The 23,864-nt window shown below is 29.5% G+C and overlaps 1 long non-coding RNA gene across 1 annotated transcript; it reads left to right on the top strand.

Moving 5' to 3' along the window:
- Window positions 1-264: 264 nt before the first annotated feature.
- LOC142324818 (uncharacterized) lies at window positions 265-14,581 on the top strand. Its single transcript, XR_012756398.1, has 2 exons — window positions 265-501; window positions 13,863-14,581. It is a non-coding gene; the product is annotated as an uncharacterized LOC142324818 (long non-coding RNA).
- The last annotated feature ends 9,283 nt before the right edge of the window (window positions 14,582-23,864 follow it).

Genomic DNA, 23,864 nt, shown 5'->3' with positions numbered 1-23,864 from the left:
AAATTTATCTTTTACTTCAAAGAGGAAGTCGTAGTCAAAGTTTGGTAATTTGTTTTGATTTTCATTTTTTCCTAATTCAATTATAAATATTCAGGTACCACATAAAATAGATGTAATAACTTAGACACTAAATTTTCTGAATCTTTGTTCCCGAAATATTACCTTGCGCGAGCATTTACTTGCCTAGTATTTTAGTAAAAATTCTTTTTGAATAATAAACTATACTAAAATAGTATTTCATACTCTTGCTAGAATTATTACGGCAATATCCAGTAAACACTGGCTGTGGTTGTCTATAAATTATGAGTTATTTGTTTATTTTGTTTTTATGGCTAACTACAAAAAAAGACACCGAAAATCCAATTATATATTTAAAAAACCTGCAGGTGATCGAGGAATAAATGAAAAAGAGAAAGTTAGTATGTGAAGTGTTATATGACACTGTGCTTGTTTAAATATAAGTTGAGGTGATATTTGTAGGTTATGTCAAACTTAAAGAATGTAAGTACAGTTTCATAACTGATTTCATTAGTTCCTCGCGAATAAAATAGACAATAGTAATAACAATAAATTTATTTATTTTCAACTGCATCAATTCATAATACATACATGAAAAACACAAGAAACCCATGAAGTATAACCCAGTGAGTAGGTCTAGTAGTTTACTACCCACAAAGCTAAAGCTTGACCATATAGGTAAGAGTATCAGATCAACAATTTAATAAATAAAAAATTAAAATAAAAAACCCTTAATACACTTAACAACACATATGCACTATTTTCTTCAGTCTATCTTTACATTTGTATCAGGTTGGTGTCAATAAAGATACCATTTAATACAATTAAAATTTAATATGATTGCAATCAACATTTTGGTTATTAATGAATCTATTAAGCTTTACCATAAAATATATGCGAAAACAAATCATTAATAAACATTATGAATAGAATATGCTTAAGAACTGATTCCTGAGGAGACTCCACAGTTCACCTACAGGATATTGCTAACAATCGCGCACAAATATGCAGTTACTTCGGCCCTCCAGATAATATGCAAAACATTTTAAAGCTAAACCTTTAATGTCTGCACTATACATTTTATCTAATACAAGCAAATGTTTAACTGTATCTGTTGATTTATGAATATCAAGAAATAAGCCAGAAATCTTTTAACCATAAAAGTCAGAAACCATAAAATTATTAGCAATTTCACTTTCATCAGAAACAACTTTACCATATACACATATTACAGATAGTTTATTTTTGATAGCAGACATACCAGTTCACTGATTTATAATTCTCCACAGATTCTTGGCAGGTAATTCCTTCATATTTTTAAAATATTGTTTTTTAGCTGTCGTAATCTCATCTCTCTTTTTCTTCAGTTGATACCCAGCAGTGCTATCCATAATTTAATTTTGAATAAAGTAGTAAAAGTAGATTTGTTGAAGGACACTATTGGAAAAATATTTTTTATATGATAAAATTTTTTAATGCATATAAACTAATATCTTTTCACTTTGTATATGCAAATTCCATGAAAATTTGTCATCTACCATCAACCTTAAGTATTTAATAAAATTCACCTGAGATGACTCAGTTGCATTGTAATTGAGTATGAGCACAATTACCATTACCGTATATTAATGGAGCTAATAAGCTGGAAGCAAACATAAAAATTAGATATTGGGATTTTAAAGCATTAAGAGCTAATATATTGACATAAAACCATAAGCCTGAATTTTCCAGATAAGTCAGAAATCTAAAAAGTTTTTTAGATGAATATACTAGAGCAGTATCATCTGCAAAACATATAGCTTTACCATAACATTTATGTAAAAATAGGTCATTAATAAATATTATAAATAGAATAGCTCCAAGAACCATATCCATTAAAAATATTCACAATTTCATTCTCATCAGAATCAACATTACCATTTACAAATTTTATTTTTAATAGTAGGCATACCAGTATAGGGGTTTATAATTTTTCACTGATTCTTAGTAGGTAATAAATATTTTTAAAATATTAAATTTTAGCTGCCATAATCCACACATCTATCTTTTTTTTAATTTAATGTGTTCAGTATAATTTTGTGGCTGTGAGGATTTTTACACCCTTTCTTATACAGTCCATCTGAGAAATTGTATGCCATGGACAACAGCCCAACTGTTGTCCATGGCATAAATTAAAATAACAGATTTTGATTAATTAATATACTGTAATAAAATATAAAAAAGTTATTAAAACTGAAAATCAACATCATTATCAAGAATTTTACTGCAATCATGTTCATATAAATATGACCTTAATTTATCATAATCCAGAACCTCTTTAAAATCCTTAACAAAATTATTTTGAGTTCTGTCCTTAGAAATAGCATGGCAACAGCCCTATGACCATTAAAATGTCAGAATAACAACATTATAAATATTTTGTTTATATAAACTTGATTTATAAAAAATGTGATAAATACAGGTTAGCTTATTATCAGTAACTCTAGTATCCGAGCGATGATAATGGTAAAACATTTTTCGCCAGAAAAAAAACTAGTATAAAAATTAAGGAGCTGTACTCATTCATAGTGAGTATTTGTAGATATTGTTAATCATTATTATCCATTCTTTCATTAATATTTATGTTAATATTAACCATTAATAAGGTATCGCGTGTTGGAATTGTAGGAAGAAGAAGGTGAAGGTCAAATTTCAAGTCTAATTTTGCTTATTCCAGCCATAAACACTAAGAGTGTAAAAACTAAACTAAATATATTCCTAAAGAATAACATCTGTATCCAGTATACAATCTATTGTCATACAAATAAAACCCTCCATAACAGATGCAAACACAATAAGCCCAGTAGCTTTAGAAAAATTACTACACACAAAAAATTATGTAATCCATTATTCTATATAAAGAAGCCTCATCTCATCAACTGATTTCATGCATGTTTCAGATAGAAAGACAATATCTTGTTTAATCTTCCAGCTGCTTACCAAACACAAAAAAGTATCAAAATTCTTCAAAAATGCACATCTAACCAGTAACCAGTAAAAATGAATTTGCATAACATGTACAACAAACATATTTTTTCACACACACCCATAGATATCACTAATATCTCCTTGTCAATTAAGTACAGACAAAACAACTCTCTCACGCACGCATTCATACACTCTTATCACACACACATTCCCATAACTAAAAAGAAAAAAATCATCAATCTATCTATCCAGAGAGACACTACTCGTATGAAGCTCCTAAACAAATCGTAGGTTAACTCTTCATTAATTACTGGTGGTATACAATAGAATACAAAGTGAAAATGCTTAACTTAAAATATAGTAAAAAAAATTGAGTAAGTACTGTAATTTAATTTATATAATTAAGTAATTGACTGTTTCTATATAATACACAAGCAGAAATGGAATTGAAAAACAAGTAATTTTAGTAACTCAGCAGTCCCCTTTAAGAGTCTTATTTCACTACATTTATGATTTAACTTGTATTCCAATTATCATTAACAATATGTATTTAATTATTACATATGTATTTCAGTACATGGCTTTAAGGATTTAAGTCTGAAGATGATTATAAGGATGATTATAACTTTAACTGCAGACATATTATTTATTTAACAGTACCATAAATTTTCCCATTGTGGAGCAAAACTTTTCTCTATAGATTTAGCTGGCCACCTTGAAGCCTCCAATTTTCAGTAGACATAGATTCATTCATGTAAACAAAGTTATATCATATTAATTCTCCCAACTAATATTGAAAGTTTAACAATTTTACTTTAGGATCTCAACTTTAGTTCAAAAGCAATTAAATTTGACAATTCAATAGAGGTAGTCTGCAAGTTTCAGAATTTCTTTAAAAAATTGTGTGATAATTGTCAATCATTACTTCATTTAACTGAAACCCAATTACAGGTGATATTCTATTCAAAATATCAAAAATATGCTCAGGTTTCCTCAAAGGGATCCCAATTATATTTTCTCAAGTACTGGTTTATATTATTATTTTTAGTATTTTAAATTTTTGACAAATTTTATTTAACTTCAAATTTTCATCATTTATTTTCAACAGTTTATTAGAGAAATATATTATAATCATGTTATTCCATTTTTGAATTTATGGAAGTATCATTTCAATATTATCAATTGGTAATCTTTTTTTCGTGTTTCAGTTAAAATTTCATTTTCAATGTTATCAGATTTGCTTAAAATCAAATCCAATTTATCTTCAACTGATAAACTCTCTTTAATTTGTCTTTCCCCTTACCTTTTTCTCTTTTGTACCAGAACTTGTTCTTGATGTCATTTGAAATTTATGAATTATTAATTCTGTTAAAAATTTTACTTAATAAAAAGTTAATTTTCAATAAATACTACCAGTGTTGACACAGATAAGGTTATAGATGTTGAAATACTTAGAAAATACTGCCATATGATTGAAAATTTAAAAAATGCTCAAGAAAAAGTGGAAAGTACTGCTTTAGGATGAACTATTCTGGAGGAAGTTGCAGGTGTAGCAACTTCATATTTGATGATCTGCGAGTAATAGTAATAATAATTCAAAGTACCTGGGTGATAGTGATTGCAAAGCCTTCGTTTAGGTACTTGAAGATTACAAAGGAAAAAACTTGATGTAAATTCCTATTTGGTACTGGAAGATTGACTGATAGGGAAATAAACAGCTTGCAGAATTATTTTGGTCTTGTCTTGCTATTTGATGAAACCTAAACAGTTTAGAAAATGAGAAGAAATGTTTTTCATAAAATATACATTTATCAAAGACCGCCCAAAAATTCCTGTTGGGGAAAAATTTCTGGTGCAAATTCAATAGATGCAAAATCACAGGTGAGCAGTGTACTCATAAACATTCTTTACCACCAGATGTAGCTCAAGTTATCAAATCAATCTTTGAAAGCCTATCAGATAGAAACCTGTTATGGAAATATTTACATGTAATTACCCAAAATCCCATGGAATCTTTTTATAGTCATCTGAAACAGACTTCCCAAAATGTTTTCATTGGATTTTATGCATTCAAAGTTGAAGTATATGGTGCTGTCTTGTCTTTCAATGAAGTTGCTTAGGAAATTATGTTTAAATAAACACTTAGTATTTTAACCTGGTCATAGTGCACTAAATATCTTCGAAGAAACTGACAGAGCAAGAATTAGTAAGGGACTACTTCATGCAGTTCTATTTCTGAAAATTCTTATTCTTTAATTCTTAAGTATAATTTTCTCAAAAACTTGTTGAGCTAGGATGATGAAATTTATGCTAGAACCTTATTAGAATGTTTTAAATGTGCTCTTTGTAGCTATTAATTACACAACAGAAAAATTTGTTCATTATTTTTTTATAGCAAAAACAGAAAAATTGGGTAAATTAAAAAAGTTTTGTTTAAAGTTATTTAACTATACAAAAGTCAGTAAAAAGTGAAAATTATGAGTTAAATAACTTTGTTTTTGAATCAAAAAGGTATCGTAAATACTTCTAAAAATGTAAAATTTACATTAATGATATAGCCTATATTACCTCCTCTTAAAAAAATTAAAAAAGTTTTCAATTCTAGTGATGGGTTGATCTCATAGAATCAAATATCCAATTTAATGGTATATTTTCTTACAGTCAGGTTTTTTTTTGTACTTACGAGTTAGTAATGAATGATATTAGAATGAAGGGATACCAAGGGTGAAATTGGGTAGTGAAAAGGGTTATGAATCATATTATATAATACTATAGGTTTTAATTTTATAAGTATATTATGTTTTGTTATTTGCAAATTATATTTGACATTGATCTAATTAATTGGTCTTGGGTAAGACTTTTAACTACTTCAATCTGCTTCTTCTCTTGCACTGCCTACTTCCTTGAAGAGATAGGAACCATGAAAATTGTATCACTCACAAACAGTTATGTGGGCAATATAATTTCCAACAAGATCCCCATTTATTGTGCCACGGTGGTAGTATCCTTAAATAGCCAGCTGCTTCTTTATTGGTACTAAGTGGGACGTAACCTCTACCTGCGGTAGTATATGGAAACATTGTTTCCTTACTAGTAGTTGCATAATAAGCCAGAAATTAGCTTAGATGCGTACTGTAATATAATAATTTAAAATTACTTAGATTTAATTTTATCATTATATTTTTGTATTACACCTGACTGGTCTTGTGGTTAAGTTGTTGCAACAGCTGATTTTTGAAGTTGAGGGTTCTGCGATTAGAATCTTAGTAAAAGCTATTTAATCTTAGTAAAACCGATGTACTTTGGTGGTTGGGGTTCAATTAACTACACATTTCAGGATTGGTAGGTCTGGGTCTGGTACGAGACTACATTTCATTTGCTTGTCACTTATATCATCCTCATATAATTGGGCCATAGGGGTTGCTTATTGTTCACAAGTTGAACATATTGCAATGTACACTTTACAAATATAAAAAAGTTTTGTATAGTACTATATTTTTCAATATTATTATTTTTCTTTCTCATTGATTTTATTAAAATCTTATTTAAAAAGTAAAAGCTATGTGTGAAATTTAATATTGTTATAACAATATTTGTTATAATATTATTATATTTAGAAAGTATATGCAGAAATTATCTCGTTAAAATGAATTTTAGAAGTACAAACTAACCTCCACTTCAGCTACCATGTAATCAAGATATCACATCTATTTGAATTCTGATTAAAGTTAGAAAATCATTATTGATAGAAATGTAAATATTACATAATTTATTACATCTAGAGGTCTTCACAGATAAAATAGTTTTGGTATGCATATGTGTTTGCTGGAACAAAAAGATCACTTCTCCCTCTCTTTTACTTAAGTAACTTTCAAAGCAGAAGGAAAGTGATAAAAATATAGTTATTTGACCTCTTGGCCTCTAACTTTATGAAGTAATTTAGTTAAATATGACAAAAAACAAAAAATGCTTTTGCTGTTTCCATCCTGGGCAAAATTACTATAAACCAATGAGTTGTGGGTGGAATGAGCACGTGCTGCCTGGAAGTAACTTTTACTGCCCCTCTTACCACTTTCTTTATTGGTAGATTGCCCATACTTACTATTTATCTCTTTTCCCATTCACTTGATGATGAGTTATGTGAATGCCAGTCAGATGCTCTACCTCTACCTGTGGTCACTGAGACCTTGACAGCCAGTGCAAAGACCTTTAATTAGCAAATGTATTACCTTTCAACTTGACTAACATGTAAATTTTAATCATCATTGTGTGAATGCCCTGCCAGAGAAATCAGTGTACTTAAAATGTTTCATGATCACGATCACAAACTCAGTTCATTTTGTTCTGTGTTTGGGTTGCATATGTAGTGTGATGGACTACTACTATACTTCTATAGTATTAATAATTATTTTTAGTGGTAAGTGTTGTATTGTGTAAGTCTAAAAAATTCATATACAGTATAATTATCAGGATGAAAAAACACAGAAAAAACTATACAGTTAGTGATGATAAAAAACAAATGCCGTACTATAAATACTGTAATATTGAAATTAACAGTAGCAAGAGCCTTATGCATATACTTGCAAATACCCCTTAGTATAAAGCAAATGTAGAATATACAAATCACCATCTTTAGTGTAGCCACCAGTCTATTAACAGCATCTTTTCCTCATTACATAATAAAGTTACTGAAGCAAAATTGCAGAGAATAATCTTCCTTTAGAATTAATGGGTACATTACCATCATTAATATAATAAAAGCAATCGCTCCTGATAGTGCAATAATTAAAATATTAAATGTGGTTGCACTGATACTTTATATTTAATAAATAATGCTTTAGCGGTTGATGCTAGAGATATCTTATCAGAAAACTCTTTCTCTTTGATTGCTGATAAATCAGTAAACATTTCTTTTACAAAATCATTAGCTGTTGCTATGAGTCAAAAATGAAGACTCATTCTTAAGCATCACTGACAAGTCAGTAGTTCATCTTTGTTCAAAAGATTGAAGAATTAGAAGTACCACTTACAAACTTGTTAGGATTTACCACTCCACAGAGAATAATGCCTCTATAATGATGGGGCAGCAAACAGGAATAAGCTTAAAGAGTTGAATGAACATTTATATATATATCTAGATGCATTTGGCACAGCGTTAGTGTGTAGACTTCACAAGCTTGTACTGCAAATACCTTCCACATGCTGTTGAAGAGCTCTATAGTGACATATCCAATTTTATTCTAAAGAAACCAGAAAGATTAGAAGAATTTAAGGTGATTCAACATTAAAGCTCATAACTTAAATTAGGTGAAATATGATGGTTGTTTATAAATTATGTAGTTCAAAGGATTGTAGAACAGTGGAATGTTTTACTGTCTTATTTTAATTTTTGTGTTGAAGATGGAATAGAGCAAGCCCAGTCAATTTTAAATTCTCTTCAAGACCCTGTCATAAAGGTGTATTTTTTTATTTGTGGCCATTTTCCTACCACTTGTAACACACCTAAACTTAAAGTGTATCAGGAGACTTCATATAGGTTTCATCAGTTGCTCTTAAATCTTGCAGACAATAGAGATTCTTATACTGCCTATAGAGGCTCTTATACAGCAGCTGAAGAACATGGAATAAATTGAAAAAACCATAAGGAATTTTAAGTCAAGTGTCTATCCTTTTATTTTGGATTCTGCAAACAAGTTTTGAACAGGGTGGATTTTTTCAATCCCCTTTTAAGAAATATGTCTGTGCTGATTCCAGAAAATTGCAAAAGAAGTGTTAGTATCATGCTATTAACTGTACATTTCCCTAATGTAATTGCAAAAAGTGTTTTGATGTAGGCGGGGAATGAGAGTTAGCCAAGTCCACAGAGTTATTGAAAAGGAATCAAGAATTTATGAAATTTTGGAACACTACTTTTGAAATGAAAAATACTGTTGGTGATACATCATCTCAAATTTTACAAAATTTTTTAAGGCAATGATCTGCTTACCACATTCCTATTCTGCTGCAGCAGGAGGTATCTTTTCTGCTGTTGCTGTTAACAAGACCAAATTGTGAAACAAAACTCCAATCCTCTACAATATGGGCTCCTAATAAAGGAGAAACTGAAACATTCGTCAGCCCAAAATTCACACATTTCAAAACTAATTATTGTCCTTGTAAAGTCTTATAAGGATTAAGAAAAGGCTAAAATGTGTGTATTTTACACGAACGCATATTAGAATAAAATAATCTAATCTAAATAAAATAATCATTATTATTTTTATCCTTGCAATAATAATTTTTGATGTTTATTTTTCTACTGAACTAAATTAATTATGAACTTGTTTTTTAGTTTTGGTGGTACTACATTATTCCATGTAAGTTATTGATAAATACTACTGTAGGGATAATTATACTGTAGGATTGCAAAAGATACAAAAGTAATTTTTTTCATAGCGTGAACTATAAACCAGCGTCCTGGAAAGCAGTTACGATAAGAAAACATTAATCAACTTTATTTCTTATAGGCCTATTCAAAAAATAAACTAAGAATTCTAAATAACTGTTATAAATTTAGTAAATTACTGACCTAGCTAGTTTTTAAATGTTGAAAGTAACAAACATTATACACGATGTACTTACTCTGACTTCGTAAATCAGGTGAAACTACAGAAAAACATTACTACAATCACAGTTAAAAAGACTAGTGGTGAACGCGTCTTTGTAAATCAGCTGATTTCGAAGTCGAGAGTTCTAACATTCAAATTCTATTAAAGGCAGTTACTTTTATACGGACTTGAACACTAGATCGTGGATACCGGTGGTTGGTGGTTGGGTTTCAATTAACCACACATCTCAGAAATGGTCGACCTGAGGGAACATGATCATAAAGTGTTTTCTATAGACAAAAGGAGTTCCGCTGAAATTCATATGCTGTTCATTTCATATAATATTAATACTTTAAAAATAAAGAAATTATGAAGGCATAATTGAAATTAAATTAAGCATGATTTTAATGAAAAATTCAGTAATGGCTCCCCAAGCATTAAGAAGTTGGGTAAATATCTACTTCTGTTCATAATTTTAAATGTGTTCATGAGGTAATTTTGCAGGATAGAGAAGATAATGGTGATAAAATTACTGTTAACCAAAGTTTCAGCTATATAAAACTTATCTGCATAAAAAAAACCACTCGCAACAGACTTTGCAAAATCTATTTGCAATAGAATTAGCTATAATAAAGTCTCTATCTATAATGAAATCCACTGACTAACTGGCAGTGTAGAGTTGAGAGTTGATTAATTAATAATAACACTGATCAATATGATTTGTGTCACACGAGTACCAATAGGTGTATTTAATGCAGTTTTTTATATTTTTCAAATATGTATTCAGAATTTCTCCATCACCCACAGTTTTTTTATTATTTTAATTCTTTTAAATATTTTAAAACGTTTTTTCATCCATTTGTCCACTGTAAAGTAAAAGCTATTAGAGCATTGTAATTATGATGGGACCAAATGAGCTAACGCAAAGGGTAGTGTTGCTACTGTTGTGCAGGTTCAGATGTGTATAGACATGTACAATGTGACCTAGTGTTGCACACTCATCAGAACGATGCCAGTTGTAAGGTATTAGTGAACCAGTAAACACGTCATTGTAACTGCTTTGTGTGTCTGAATTATTGTATATTGCATATTTATAACTTTATTTCTTTTAATTAGTCTTTAGTTACAAAATGCCTAGAGTTTGTTCAAATCATTCTAACAATTTTTCTTATGTACGTGGTGAAGTGATGCTCAAGTCCCAAAGGTGAAACCTTACTCCTTTAGTAAAAAATGTTATGAATTTTATTTTGGGTGTAAAGTCAGGGACCAAACAAGGACCTGGGCCCCACATATCTGCTTTTTGTCATGTTCTAGGCTTCTCACTGCATGGAAAAATGGCACACGCCACACACCATTTTCTATCTCTGTGATTTGGAGGGAACCCAAAGATCACTCTTCTGACTGTTATTTCTGCTTAACAAACATTAAAAAGGTTACTCAAAATTAACACATACAGTGGTGTACCCTAACTTGCAATCTGTAATGAGACCAGTTCCACACTGTGAAGAGCTGCCCATACCAAGAGCTGCCTCCAGAACGTGTGACAATAAATAAAGAGAGCTCAGAGTCTAATGGAAGCAAGGAAGAAAAAGAAACAGATTCTGTTAACACAACTTTTGAACAAAGGACAGTTTATCTGAGCCTCATTTACTGACTCAAGAAAATCTTAATCTCATACAAGATTTAAATTTATCCAAAAAACAGTCTGAAATGCTTGCTTCCCGGCTAAAAGGATGGAATCTTCTTCAAAAGAGTACAAAGATATGTATGTATTGTAATCATCATTTTGAATTTAAAGACTGTTTTTTGAAGAAAATGGCTTCGTGTTTTGTAACGACATTTCTTCTCTTATGGAGACACTTTGTAATGAAGATAAACCAACAGAATGGCACTTGTTCATTGATTCCTCGAAAGTTAGTTTAAAAGCTGTGCTTCTGCATAATGGCAATAAATTCCTATCAGTACCTGTGGCTCACTCTGCTAGTATAAAATAAACATATAAAACTTTTAATTTATATTGGAAAAGCCAATGTGCAATGTATGAATGGAATATTTGTAGTGATATGAAGGTAATTGCACTTATTCTTGGTATGCAGCTTTGTTAAACAAAGTACTGTTGTTTTTTGTGTGATTGGGATAGTAGGGACAGAAAAAACCATTTCATTAGAAAAGAATGGTCTAAATGTGTATCGCTCAATGCTGAACAGAAAAATGTGAAACATGACCCATTGTGTAATCCTAAAAATGTGTATCTACTTCTGTTATACATCAAATTAGGATTAATGAAGAATTTTGTCAAGGCCATGGACAACACTACTGGTTTCATATGCTTAAAACAGAAGTTTCCTAAAATTAGTGATGTAAAAATTAAAGAAGGAATATTTGTGAGTCCACATATACGATCACTAATACATGATGAAAAGTTTGAGGAACTATTTATTGAATCCACTGGAGAAACCAGCTTGGCAAGCATTCAAAAATTTTACTCAGAGTTTTTGGGGAAATTGAAAGGCGGAAAATTATCGTGATATTGTCAACAATTTTATAACATCTATAAAAATTTGGGTTGTAATATGTCCTTAAAAGTACACTTCCTGCACTTGCACCTAGATTTCTTCATGGAAAATCTTGGTACAGTTAGTAATTAGTATGGGGAGCACTTTCATTAGGAAATTTCAGTTATGGAAAAGTATTTGCCCTGAAGTATCAGGTCAAATGGAATCCTAATATGCTAGCCGATAATTGTTGGACTATCAAGAGGGTTGCTCCACAGGCAAAATATAGCAGAAAATCGTAACTTCTTACTTTGAGTGAGTCAGATGTTTGAATATTGTGTAGTTAAGAATGTAGAAAGTATTAAAATGTTTGAAATTATAAATACCTGCTCTCGGAAACCTTGCATGATGAGGAAAAACCGATATCATATTTGATTTCAGAAGAAAGAATAATATCAAAATCACACATTTTTCTTCCAGAGACAAAAAAAAATTATTTTTTGTTCCCCAGCGAAACTGAAACATTTTTTAAATGTTCTATTCAATCATATTCATTATGATAAAGTAAAACACTAAAACTATATTACATGCAGAACCTTTGAAAAATTTCAGCATTTAAATCCCTCCTATCCACACAAAACATTTCCTTGCAAAGAAAAATGAATTAAAATGAACTGACAAAACAAAAGTAACAGAGATCTATTATTACTTGTACTAAATAGATCATATAAGCTGACAGTACTCATTTGGTTTAAGCAAGCAGTAATAGCACCATAAAGAAAGAATAATTCTTATATAGCAAATAATTTCTGACATGATATCATGTTATAAAAATTTTGTATTATTATCAAGTATCCTTGAAATATTACACTTACAATTACATATAAAACAGATAGATAAATTTGTTGTTTTTTCATTCACTAACAGATATTGCAATACAGACAGCAGATTGATTTTTTCCAACTCCTGACCAATGAACATTAGTATGCATTGTAGCTGAATAATGGATTAGGATTCTGTCATAAATAAGGTTTAATATTATGTAACACTAACAGACTTAATTCTAATTTAGCCTATCCAGTGCTAAAATCAGCTGCTATAAGAAGCCTAGATAAAAATTATTAGAAAGGAACCATGGCTACAGTACTCCCCCTCATAAGCAGGCATAACTTGACTGATGTAATGATGTAATGACTGATGTAGTAGCTGACAAGATTTAAATTATAACATTAAACATATGGAGCATAGTCAACCTTCTTAACAAAGGACCAGCAGTTTTCTTCTTACCACAGACCCATTAAAATTTGTAATAGATCTGAAAAATATTCAATTCTTCAATCAGAATAAGGAATCCAGTTATTCTATCCTTTACATTTAATAATATTACTATCGATATCAACTTATATTAATTAATATAACTATCAGTCTTCACAACCTCTCTCTAAAACTATATATAAAATAAAATAAACTAAAATGGTAAATTTCAACATATGAATCAAATTTAAAAATTAATTTTCAGTGCATTACTCATTAAAAACATTAAATAAGTTTAATCAAATAAACAACATTCAGTCCAAAATATGTTATACTGCTTCTTGAAATAGAGCTGATAAACTGTAAAAAAAGAATAATATTTTTAAGATATATACATATTAAATTGTACAGAGTGAGCAACATAAAACCGAACGCATAGTGAAACCACTACCCAACATTATTTATGAAAGACTCTCACACAACTAGTATGACTAGTGGATGTACATATATGTTACTACTAATTGTTGTTTCTGTTTGTCAGGTGGTTACATGTCAGTGTAGTATACATTTTGTTGCGGTGCAGTATTGTGAGTGCAGTTGTGTTTGTGTAAAACACCTTATTCAATCCAGGAGAGGATAGCTACAGTTGAGGCCTACATTCGTTCTGGGTTGTATGAAGAATCACATCAAGTACATGTAGAAAAATTTCCAAATGCCTGAATTCCAGCGAAGAATAGCATACATGATTTAGTTAAATAATGGTGTACAACAGGTTCAGTTTCAAATGCAAAACGAAATGGGCAACTTTCATTAGGACTCCACAGGCCATTGCTGATATTGAAAAGAGAATTACTGCCAGGCCAAAAAAAACTCTACACAATTTATCCCAACAACCTGGTGTTAAATACACATCTTGTCATATTCTTCATGAATTAAGATTCAAACCATATCGTGTTACAACTGTGCTTCAACTGAAGGAGACAGACAACAAGCTGTCAGCAGAGGACGGTAGCTTCTATGTTCCCCAGAGTGGTCTACTTGTGATTTTTGCATCTAATCTAAGGAAGTTTATGCATCTAATCCCTCACAATATTAATGAACTGAAGGTGAACATTAATGAGAAATCAATGCAATTGACAACATTTTGTGTGACGACTTTCAATATGATCAGTTGAGGACAAAAGTGCATCGATGTCCAGGGTGGTCATTTTGAACATCTTTTGTAACAATAAGGTAAATAAATGCAACATTTAAATTATATTTTATGTTTTTCTTATTTAATTTATGCGTATCAATCATAAAATTTCATTCCAACATAACCTACTGATTCTGCAGCGATTATGTTATGGGTTCAGTTTTATGTTGCTCACTCTGTATTATTCAAAGTAAAAGTTACAAATATAAATTTATTTAAAGACTAGTGGTTAAATAATACAGCTTTGTTTAGTTGCCATAAATATTGTTTTTTTTTTTTTTTAAGAGCCACTTTATGAAAATGTTCTCTTTTCCCCTAGGATGTTTCAGTCTAGTATTACAGTGACGTTATAGTAACATTCGTTCTATCACATCTTTCAAAACATGCCAATAATTCATTTTTATCTAAATAACTAATAGAATTTTTTATTTGCTTATTTAAGAAGCACAGAAATAAATAAAAAAATCCAATAATAAATATTTTTTCACCTCAGCATGTTAATTCAAATATATGAAAAAATGTTTATTTTTATAAAATGATAATAAAAATACTGTCTTTTGCACAGAATAAACATTTCAGTTACGGGAGCTTCAATAAATCGCAAACTTGTCAGAGAACATGACGTTCTTTTTAATATTTGCTCTCAGAAAGCATTCAGTCAATAACTAACATGCATAAACACATTGATCAAGGCCATTGCCCCTCAATTCATTAACTGTAACTGGATGAAAACATTTAACTTTTAAGTCCTTCTGCATACAGTCTCGCACTGTCCATCTTGTAATGCTTAATTCTCCAGAACGTCTGGGCATTGATTTCATCGGAGATTGTTGAATCGATGTCTCCACAGCAACATGTCTCAGCTCAAGTACTCGACATCCCATTACGTGGTGCATCAAGAACACTTTCCAATGCAAAAGCCTTCTTCTCCTATGTCAGTAACATTTGCTGTGATGGTGATGATTTCCCAAAATGCACAAAGAAGTTATTCATAATATTCTCCAAGTGTGTGGACGTTCATGAACCCACACACAACCTAATAAATGCTCTTCAACAGTGCACATACTCATTATATGCCATCATTCCACAGTCAACTACTACTAAGGTCATCCCACCATGAATGAACACATTGGATGACCCCCACCATGGCTTATCCTCCCCACCTTTTCCAGCAGCACTGAGCAATATCAACATTGAGAATTGGCAGCAGTAGAGAGCCCAATTAAGCTGTATTTATTAGTCTTAGTATGGGTGGGGGACTTCCCACCCATATAGAACAAATATATATACTTGTAGCCTCTCTTATTAAGAAGAAAATTATATAAAAATTTTAGTAGAAAAGTTGTATTTTCAATTAGTAGTTGAGAAACAAACTTAAATTAGTAAGATTTAGCACTTCATTATTGTTCCTCTGAGATTCAGTTATGGCTACAAAATAGGCTACAAATTATGGCTACATAATAGGAGACAACACAACAGTCTAAATAACATTTTGCAGAAACCATTTACAAATATTTTGTAGACTAACAATGATCAACTTACTACAACCAAAACTAACACTAAAATCTGATACAATTTCACAGATTGCATTAACTACTTTCAAAAATAAACTACTTATAAAAAGTCAGATCTGTGAATTACCACTACGCTTACATCAAGTAACTCATGAAATATTTTGCAGTTGATTAGCACAGATCGGTATCATAAAAATTGGGAAATATATATTAACTAATTTAACATTGTGAATAGTTTCACACAAACCCTATGGATAACAGAAATGTTTACAGTTTCTAACTACGATGACAAACCATATCTAACACAGAAAAGAATTAGTAAATATTTAACAAGCAGATTAAAAAAAATAATTTTATCTGTATTAACCTTAAAGCTTATGCACAGATAAAAATTATAATTAATTCCTAACAAAAATCTTTTTTATCAAGTGGTCCTCCCAAAATATTGATCTTTCTATTGTTCATATTATGTTACTTATATTGTAACATAATTGATATAATGGAACATAAATTTTTAGGTTGTAATATTTAATGTTTTATCTAACAATATAATCAAAGAATCATTATTATAAATTAAATAACAACTACTTTTATTAATTGCATCTTAATATCTTTGATCATTGTTATAAGTTATATATTTTATTGGAATATCTCTGGTGATATCAAATGATGAAGTACAATATTTTTCTTAAAATAATTTCTACCCAAAAGACTGGAGCAAAACTGGTATTTTTAAATAAAAATTGATAAAGCAGACTATACCAATTATTTCTACAAAATGAAATATAGACTGGAGCAAAACTGGTATTTTTAAATACAAATTGATAATGCAATACCAATTATTTCTACAAAATAAAATATAATTTAAGCATTGATGTGATCTTTTCAATTGTTTGATTGTTTATATATAAGCAACATATAATTATATATGGAGTGTACTGGGACATATTTTCCAAACTTCAGGAAGTGATTCTGAGCACCAAAATGAGCAAAAAATCTACTTCAATTAAATTTGGCAAATCTAAGAATAGTGTCTTGTTCTACAAAATAAAAAATTTTGAAAACGTCAACTTCAAAGATTTCAAAATGGCCGCCATCTTAATTCTTTAATCTTCAATAGCTTTGTAATTATTTGTTTGATCAAATTTTTACTTTTACAAAATTTTATTTTGAACAAAAGTACACCTTATTCATAAAAATCTATTGATATACAATTGAGTTACTGCAGACAATTAACCCGGCAGTACGCTTGGGCAAGCTGTAATGCAAGCTGATAATTTTTTGCCTGTTTTAATTTCCTCCACTAAATGTAATAAAAATTATTAATATTTTGTTGATTCTGCTTTCTTTTTTTATTCTACATAAGAATTTGAGTAACCGCTGCCCCTGAACCTTGTCAGCAAAAGTAAGCAAAGCATGAACCTCTCTCCACCTAAGATACGTAATACTAGAATGGCTCTAAGCAGATTAAAAACTTGATTAATGATTGCCAAAATAAATCAGGAGATATTAGTTAGTGGTCTTAGGATGCTAACTGAGAATACCAAGCTCCAGAAATAACTACTGAGGAAAATTATGAAGGGTGATAAAACTAGATAAAATTTCAGTATACCAATTTTATCATTTTACCCTGTTTATGTAACATAGTTTAATCTAAGGACTTTCTTAGAAAACATAATCAAAATCGGTATGTGTTGCAAAGTTCTAAGTTGATATGCCAATTAACATATACATTTAATGAAAATAACCACTTCGATGTATTCATTTTTATGAGTATTCAACATGATGAAACAATGATGGCAACTGAGTAAAAATCAAACTAAATAAACTTAACCAAGAACTCTGCCTAAATAATACACTGCTGCTTAAAATTAAACTCATATCATCAAAATTTTGCACTTCATAAAAATACAGGAATGTATAGATTAACCCTCCTAAAATAATATAATAATTTCAATAACAAAATCCATGCAATACTCCCTTATTTTCTTAGAAGTTAAAATAAAAACTGAAATCAGGTCGAAAATAAAAGCAATTTTAAGTTTTCAGTAAATAAACATAAAATTCTGAAACAATTTTCAATTTAAAGATTAATAATTCATTCTTATTGCATTAATAGAAATAATTAAAAAATTCACTAACTAAATACTAAATTAATTAATTAATTTAATCTAATTAAATACTAACCTTTTGGACAAGCATTCATCACATTATTAACAAAGTTCGTAAAACATTCAAATAACCATACACTGTTTATCAGCTTGTTCATTTTAGCTTATAATCATCCATCCATTGGCTGAAATTTTTTTCTTTATTTTCTAAAACTTATTTGATTAAAAATTAAAATGACTTGATAGGTGGTATCATTGATGATATGTTTACTACAAAACTATTTTTTTTAAATCAGTAACACACAATGTATTATTATATAATATCATAGTCAATATTTTTTTTTATTATTAATAACTTTAAAGTGTTATCTGAAACAAATAAAAGTGACTAATTATCATTAAAAATAAAAACAAAACAAAGTAATAATTTTGAGTAATATTAATCAGATACCTGATTTTATATCAGGTATCTGATGTAAAATCAACTCAAGTTGTACCAGAAGAGCGTATAATATGTAAGCAATGATATTTATTTCCCACCACTAGTTTAGACAGCAAGTACTTAAAGGAAAAGAAAAAGAAAAGCATAAAACATAGACAGAGCTATGAAGGATGTAATACCATAAAGAAAAATACTTTGAATAAATTTTCTCACTATTCTCAAATTTAATATTACAATAATTGAAATAGGCACAGTGTATCTAAAAAGTTTCTTGTTTTAGACAAGTGACACTATCTATCAACAAATGGCAGAACTACATAATAGTTAGATCACTCACTAAGAGTGGTACTTGAGAAGTAAGAATTTTGACTTGAATTTTTTATTTTGTGCTGGAAAAGAGAGAATTTATGAAATTTTCTATATATCTTCAAAAAAAATTCTCCAGAAACTTGAGTTGATAAAAGCAACATGTAATAGTAAGCATCCTTATGTTAGGTAATGATTGGCTATTGGAGTGTTTCAAGCAATTAGAATGGAAATCATTAGTTGATAAAATTTGCTTTCTGGCAAATTTGAACAAATCAAACGGTTCAAAGACATAAAGATTGAAAACGATGCATCATTTAGAAAATATATTCAAGTTTCATAAGATTGAAACATTTTCTTGATTTACGATTTTTGTGATATACTACTCCTTACCAAATGAAATAGAAAAATTAAAAATCAATATGATATATAGCCAAGGGTTACACAAATAAATAAAAATCAATTTTTTTTAAAAATGCATATAATTGTTTATGGAATTTTACGGTACTGTAACTACCATACTTTAACTTTGGTGATCTACAGAAACCAGTTTGTTAAATGTGAGATTTTACCTTTCACACATCTCATTTTCAACATCCTACTCCCTAAGATGTAGAAGGTATAGCAGAAACATCAGGTTGAAGAAATACAATCTATCACATTTTCCAGGAGTTTAAACATTATATTTGATTACTTCAATGTATTTGTGATAATACAAAAAAGTAGATAAAAAATTATCAAAATGATATTAATCTTGTACTAAGATTTCAGATGTTGAGATGCAAAAAAAATTAGGAAGACTTTTTTTATCAAAAGCAATTTTTTTCCTTCTTTTATGCAAGCAATTGTTATGGAAAACATGGGGAAAATTAAGCAGTTAAAACAGCAGCATAAAATCAATAGAAAGAATAAAATTAATACCATTGAAGTTTTTTATTAGAGTATTATGTACTACTATGTTACATAATGCCAGATGCACACAACTATTTTTTTATGATGAACAACTTCCTTTCTTTTTCTGGTTAGCCTCCGGGAATTACCGTTCAGGTACTACTTCAAAAGATGAATAAGGATAATAAGTATGAGTGTAAATGAAGTGTAGTCTTGTACAGTCTCAGTTTGACCATTCCTGAGGTGTGTGCTTAATTGAAATCCAATCACCAAAGAACACCGGTATCCACAATCTAGTATTCAAATCCGTATAAAAGTAACTGCCTTTACAAGAACTTGAACGCTGGAACTCTCGACTTCCAAATCAGCTGATTTGGGAAGACGCATCCACCACCAGACCAACATGGTGGGTTATGATGAACAATCTGAAAAGTTATCGCCTAACTTCCCAAAAACAACACTGCTATTGCACAGATTACATTAAAGGAGAGAATAAACATTTTTTTGGAAAACAGGCCATTTCACATACCGTACACAACACCATTTGGTTGAAATCCTAACTTATGCCCTACAAAACAAAAAAATCTGATATGGACAAGAAACTTGACTTCCTAGTACGCCTTTTAAATTACATATACACATTTTTTTCTGCTCCTTGTTTAAACTTATTTCATTTGAAAGTGAGATATGATCTTCCAATTCTTTAATAAAGTGGATAGTTACACAATTTCACTGTGGTGGATATCACATTACATCACATTTTTTGTGGTATCCATATCACCATTTTATGTTATTTTATATATTAATTTTGTTTCACATCGCTCAAGTAGATATGTAGTGTAAGTGAGAACGTGTTGAATCCGTAACCATGTGCACAATGTTCGAATCCGACTTCGTATACGTTTATTTTTATTTTATTTTTTTTTTAAATTAAAAATATTGATTTACTAATTATTAACGTCTATTGAAAAATTTTTTAATTAAAATGAATAGTACAGAAACTTTTATTTTGCTAATAACTTCTGATTTTTTTTCATATTTTTTTTTATTGTTATTATTGAACTATTATTTATTGTTAAATTTTTTTTATAATCAGAAGTTAATAATTATTAACGAATCAATAAAATTAAAAGAAAAAAAAGTTAAAAAAATATTTGTATATTAAGTTGGATTCGAACCAATGTGCCTTCCCCTTGTAAGATCCAAATATTTCATTAATTAAAATTTTATTTGGCTAAACTCTGGAACCAATGAAAATATGTACTACTTATGATGTATTGTTGAAAACCTCTCAATGAGGGCTTATTACTGCAGTTAAGAAAAAGTCCAAAATCCAAATATTTTTGATTTTAGGATTTTTTGAACATTTTTGGTTGTTGCTTTTGATTCAGTTGATTGCAATCAAAAGGGGAGGTGCACAACTAGATGTTGCAAGTCCTAAATACAAAATTTCAACATTCTACAGCTAATCGTTTTGGAGTTATGGGAGATACAAACATATATACAGACGTCACGCTAAATTAGCCAAAATGGATTTAGGGATGGTCAAAATGGTTATTTCCATTGAAATCTGAAAACCAAAATTTTTCACAATTACATTTTTCCTTTACTTTGTACAAAGAAATAAAAAATGGATAAAATTCACAATATACATATATGTACATGTAAATATACATGGTTACATGCATGTAACTCCAAATGCATGAATATACACATGGATATGCGAAAATGTTCAAGTAAATTTGAAAGTAAATCATGAATAAAAATGTAAGTCTTCCATGTAAATCTAAAAATGATATCTACCAAAATAAATTTTTAAAAAACTATTCTTAAAATGCACAGTACTAATTAGTTTATCAATAAATACTGATAATAGTAAATTGCAGAACTCACCGAATTATACCAGTGCTATAACATTAATATATTCTGTAACAATCTCCGTGGTGAAGAAGTACAAACAAATTTACTACGTGGACATGGAAGCCTTCTAAGACATTCAGCTAATTTACGATCGCATTCACATAACCTTTGACCACATGATGGTCCTAATGCTGTAAAATAATAACATTAAAATAAATAGATACACAGTATTATATTCAACTCCATTAAAATACAGGCTGTTCCTCACAATATGAGGCTAATAGAAAAATTTTAAAAACTGGAACATTACAACCCAATGGACAAAATTACAACCCAAATGTATTTACTGAAATATTGGAATACACCAATAATTTTCATAACACTAGTATATTAGCGAAATTTCATATATATATCTGAGTAATAATAAACTAATAAAGGAACAAATCAGATTTTATAACAATATACTATTTAAGCAAATTATACAATAATTAATAACCATTGGATTGGCTAAGTGATTCAATGTATATTTCATAACAGTTATGAACATAATCACTTTAATTTTTATCTTTGATTTAATTAATTATAAAAATTTATATTCACAACTATAAAATTCATAATTAATCAATAATCCCTGATGATGGAGGAATAACCCAAAAGCCCTTGTATAATTAATACAATTGTTGTTGAAAATAGTCTATATAAATTTAAAAGTTGGTAGAACTGCTTTTATTCTCCCTTTTTATCTTTTTCTTTCAAGTGTGTATACGCTCAGCATTTCATACACCCTATCAACTCTGTCTAAAAATATAATCATTGACAATGTTTGGGACCATTGTCTTCTTTCCTTTCTGTACTACTTTTACGCATTCTAATTTTGTTGTCAAACACAAGACATCTCGTTTATCTTGCCACTTCAACACCCTCATTTTACCCACCTTATCACATACTGAAAGAATTTTATTTTTATTTAATTTTAAAGTAGATTTATATTGTTTTTGAAGATTAAGGAACTATTTTTTATTAATAATTGCTATAATATGTTCACTAGAGGACCGCTTTGAAAATATTTTTTGTATATGTACTTTTGGTACATGACAGTAAACAATATTATTAATACATAGTCGCAATTCCTCAGTAAAAATTTCTGTATCATGATCAATATCAAATCCCAGTCAGGCGTGACATTTTTATACACCATAAAATTCCATTTCCATGTTCCACACACAAGCTTCATACTTATGTGATGATGTAAAAAATAAATATTATTTACAATCAAACCCACATTTATTATATGTTGAATCTTAAAAAATGTATCTTTTTATAATCTGGTATGTATTGATCAGATATAAGATTAGAATTCAAAATTTTAGGTAACGTTATCTCTGAAGGTAAGTTATACTTATCACTATGAAAAATTTCACCATAAACAATATTAATACTAATATTTGTAAGATTAGAAAAACCTAAATTGTGAGAATTACCGCAACAGTTTAACAAATTACTTGATTGTAAAAGATCACAATCTGTAGAAAACAATACCGCCTTACAATTTGTAAGGTGAGCAGCAGCATTTTTAACATTTATATGTATGATAACATTTAGAAAAGAAACATTTCCTAGATTTTCCTGTACAAAACCTGCCACATTAAAGTTACCTAACAATGTTACAGCGGTAGACTGTCTTAACCTTGAACATTTGTAGATGGTTTAAGTCAGCTGATTTCAAAGTCAAGAGTTCTAAGGTTCAAATCCTAGTAAAGGCAGTTTGTTACTTATATATACAGATTTGAATACTAGATCATGGATGCCGGTAGTATTCTTTGGTGGTTGGATTTCAATTAACCACACATCGCAGCAATGGTCGACCTGAGATTGTACAAGACTACACTTCACTTGCATTCATACATATCATCCTCTGAAGTAATGCCTATGGTGGTTATGGAGGCTAAACAGAAAAAGAGAGTTGGTTGGAGTGAGGAAGCGTTACATAACAACCATGTCTAGCAACGAGATGCTGGCCAGGTAGTGCACCAAGGAACTTTTATTGTCATCACGCATTACTAAAACAAATATTCATAATCTATTTGAATTGACAACATATTAATATCCAGTTATCTTTTTCTCTTTAATTATGAAATAAATTTTTAAGATGTAAAAATATTGAACCTGATTGGGATTCAAAGCCCTTTTGCAACATACCATTATTTTGAAACTTTTTTTTTTA

The sequence above is a fragment of the Lycorma delicatula genome, chromosome 5, assembly GCF_047948215.1.
Source record: "Lycorma delicatula isolate Av1 chromosome 5, ASM4794821v1, whole genome shotgun sequence".
Taxonomy (NCBI): domain Eukaryota; kingdom Metazoa; phylum Arthropoda; class Insecta; order Hemiptera; family Fulgoridae; genus Lycorma; species Lycorma delicatula.
Note: the sequence above shows the minus strand (reverse complement) of the source record. Positions and strands in the feature narration are given on the sequence as shown.